The sequence below is a fragment of the Aythya fuligula genome, chromosome Z (assembly GCF_009819795.1).
Source record: "Aythya fuligula isolate bAytFul2 chromosome Z, bAytFul2.pri, whole genome shotgun sequence".
NCBI lineage: Eukaryota > Metazoa > Chordata > Aves > Anseriformes > Anatidae > Aythya > Aythya fuligula.
The window spans coordinates 29,336,534-29,340,733 of record NC_045593.1 but is presented as its reverse complement, the minus strand read 5'-3'; positions in this window follow the sequence as shown (position 1 = coordinate 29,340,733).

Sequence of the window (4,200 nt, the reverse complement as noted above, 5' to 3'; positions counted from 1 at the left end):
AGCATTTGTAAATTAAACCTTTTTTAAAGCAATCTGTCTCCTGTACTCGTTGTGCTGTGTGTGGTAAATAGCTGCTCACAAATGTTTAAATCTTGAGATTTCAGAGTTTGTGGGAACTTCTGATCGTGGAAAGAAGAAGTTAAATCTTTCCTGATAACTTGCACAAAGGTGTTTTCATTCCTGTTGAAAATCATGTGCATATTATATCCTAGTTACCATAGAAATGGAAGCATCAGTTCAGGAGATATTCCTGTGTACTGGGCAAATGCACCTGTTCATAGTGACCTTCCCTCTTGTTTTCCTCAAAAACAAATTAGACGAAAAACATTCTTAACATGTGTGAAGGAGCTAACAAGAATAGAATTAAAATATTGTCTCCAACATTTTTCAAACACATTCCAGAAGGGAGAGGATGACTCTCAGTCAACTATAGTTTGATTCTCTTTTTCTTCAAGTCTTTCTAAAAAGTACGGACTTTTAAGTCCTGATAAACCTGTGTGATCATTTTTTAGTGTTGTGGGGTTTTCTTTTCTTTTGTTTGCTTTGGTTTTTAATATTCCTTGTAACAGGAGAGGGATGAGGAACCTTTTCACAGGTTGAGGAAGGGGATTCTTCTCTATTCTGCTCTGTTGGGACCCCAACTGGAGTGCAGTATTCAGCTGTGGGCCCCAAAGCATAAGATTCACTGTTGGAGTGAATCTAGAAGAGGGTCACAAAGATCAAAGGCCTGGAGCACCTCTCCTATGAAGACAACCTGAGGGAGTCGGAGTTGTTCAGCCTGGAGAAGAGAAGGCCTTAGAGAAGGGAGACCTTACAGGGGCCTTCCACTGCCTAAAGGGGGCCTACAGGAAAACTGGGGAGAGTGACTCTTTGTCAGGGAGTGAAGTGGTAGGACAAGGGGGAATGGCTTTAAACTAAAAGAGGGTAGATTTAATAAATAATCTCTTCCAAATATCTATCTATGAGGGTGATGAGGCACTGAAACAAGTTGCCCAGAGAAGTTGTGGATGCCCCATCCCTGGAAGTGTTTAAGACCAGGTTGTATGGGCCTTTGGGCGATCTGGTTTAGCGGGAGGTGTCCCTGCCTCTGGCCAGGGGGATTGGAACTGGTTGATTGTTAGGTCCATTCCAACCCAAATCATTCTTAGTTTATTTACGCATAACATGAAGCAAGTGTTCTAGAAAAATCAAACTAATACTTTATTTTTCTCTTCCTTGGCAAAACATCCATGTAACAACCTGCTGGCATTTAATGTCAATGCTGATAGACTGACCTACATAGAGAACAAAATTAATTCAATCCCTGACTGTAGGAGTCACTCTCTACTGCTGCATATCCTGGTAGGATGTGCCTCCTTTATTAGTATGAGATAGTTAGCCATTATAGAAATATAGCTTCCTCTGCATAAAGAGCAGTGCGACTGGTTGGAAGTGGCTAGTGGTTATTGCACTAACATGTACAAAGAAATGAGATGTAATGTTCTTAGGGATTATTTTTCCAGTACTACAAATAGCATCAGATGCGGGGGGTGGATGTCAAATTTAACATACTGTTTTCATGACTGAGGACCTCGAGGTCTGTGAGTTTGTTCAGGAGTAAAAAAAAAGTTATTTCTTAGAATCGTTTGGTTGGAAAAGACCCATAACATCATTGAGTCCAGCCATCACCTAACACTGTCCAGTGTCCACTACTAAACTATGTTCCTAAGAGCCACATCCACACATCTTTTAAATACCTCCAGAGGTGGAGATTCCACCACTGAGCAGCCCGTTCCAATGCCTAACCACTCTTTCTGTAAAGAAATCATTTCTGACATCAAATCTAAACCTATGGTGCAACTCGAGGTAATTAGCTTGTGTCCTATTGTGTCACCTGAGAAAGGAGACCAGCATCATTCCTGATACTTGAGGCATTCCTCATGTGCCAGTAACAGTGATGTCAATTTAATTACACATTCTAGTACTTCAAATATTCATGTATCTATGCTTTTTGATAAAGCAAATTAGCATGTGCTGGATTTCAAACATCAGTGTCTGGACATTGAAACACTGCAATGTTTCTGATGCTGTGTGTTACAGGGACCACTCATTTTGAAGTCATCCAAGACTGTTAGCTATCGTCAGTAGTACTGGCATAAACTTCTGTATTTTCAATACATTAAATCAGTCTTCTAAATTCGATGACTTTAGTATCAGAGGTAGTGATGATCCACAACTACTTTTACAGTCCATTGGGAACTGCAGTGCTCAGCATCCAGGAAATTCAGATTACCGAGTTTGAGACTCAGACAAGCTTGCATGCTTAGCATGTGGTGAAATATTCTGGTTTCCTAGAGAACACAAAGCTTACAGATTCTGTTTACAGATTCTGGAATTGTTAAGTATATTTCAAGATGTGTATGTTTAATTATAAATAGTTTATTCAAAAAAGAGAAATGCATTGTTTTTTCATAATAAGAAGTAATCTCTTGCTACTCACTGGTCCTGTGCTTCTTACTGGTCCACCCATTCTAGGGGGAACATTTTAGAGTATAAAAAAATGACAAGGTGCCTGCATAGGCAAATTTTTAAAAATCATAAACCCAATTTTAATTACTTAACCCAATTTAAGTAGTACTTCAGCATTACACTTGAAAGTGGTTCCCGAGTTTGTTTCTGTATCTGTTGATTTACTGATACTTTGCTGACTTTGCTTCCTTCTAATTCCACCTAAGCTTTTAAGTAGTAGTGAATACTTAAAGGTTAATGCCAATTAGACCTGATTGCCACTGGCATAAAATGTTCATGCTTGTAAACAGATAGCCTCACCAGGATCAGTTACTGAAGGTTGTAGCTCATTAGTGTCTGTAACAGGATTTTCTCCTGTGACAATAAAACATAATTAGCAGCAGATAATGAATTTAAACTGTTGTGAACTGTTTCTAAAGAAGTCTTATTTACTGCGCCTCCCCCCCAAAAGGAAAAAAAACAATCTGAAAGAAAAATGCAATAGAGTTGTGACTGAACGATTACTGGTAGAATAAAATAGATATTGGGGGAAAGTATGATACAGCCATTTCCAGTTTTCAAGTTACTGTGGCAAATAAACTAATGCTTAAAATCTGGAACTGAATTTCAAATTCAGAGAATAAAATTCATAACTAAAGATAGTTACCCATTAAAAAAAAAAAAAAAAAAAAAAAAAAGCAAATCTGTATCTTAGGTCACTTAGGTGATTCTGATTTTACATGCTTAAATTCCAGTTGCTTTAACTGGCAGCTATGTGTAGTAGTTTGGAATGACTGTCTACTATTTTTTGTTACTACTATTTGAGAAATGCATTTTTTTGTTAAGTAGACATTAGTTTAGATGTACACTAAAGACGACACTGTGTTTCAGTTTGTACTTGTCATGTCTCATCCTGTCACTGGGCACAACTGAAAAGAAACTGGCTCCATCCTCTTGACACCCTCCCTTCAGATATTTATATGCATTGATGAGGTCTCCCCTCAGTCTTCTCTTCTAGAGGCTCAACAGGCCCAGTTCTCTCAGCCTGTCCTCATATGGCTGATAAACCAGAGGGCTGTGCTGCCATTCACATACACATGCTGGCATGTGTAGCCCCTCGCTGCGGCAGGCAGGCTACGACTTGGTTGCCATCACGGAGACGTGGTGGGACCAGTCTCATGACTGGAGTGCTGCAATGCCTGGCTATAAGCTCTGTAGAAGGGACAGGCAGCATAGAAGGGGTGGTGGTGTGGCTCTCTATATTAGAGAGTCTTTCGAGGTTGTAGAACTTGAGGTTGGGAATGACAAGGTCGAGTCCCTTTGGGTTAGGATCGGCAGGGACAACAAGGCTAGTGTCCTGGTCGGGGTCTGCTATAGACCGCCGAACCAGGATGAGGAGACGGATGAGGAATTCTACAGGCAGCTGACAGAGGTTGCAAAATCATCAGCTCTTGTACTCGTGGGGGACTTCAACTTCCCTGACATATCCTGGAAGCACAACACAGCCCAGAGAAAGCAGTCTAGGAGGTTTCTGGAGAGCGTGGAAGATAGCTTCCTGACGCAGCTGGTTAGTGAACCTACCAGGGGTGGCACCCCGCTAGACCTTCTCTTCACAAACAGAGAAGGACTGGTGGAGGACATGATTGTCGGGAGCTGTCTTGGGCAGAGTGACCACGCAAGGGTGGAGTTCACTATTCTTGGCGAGGCCAGGAA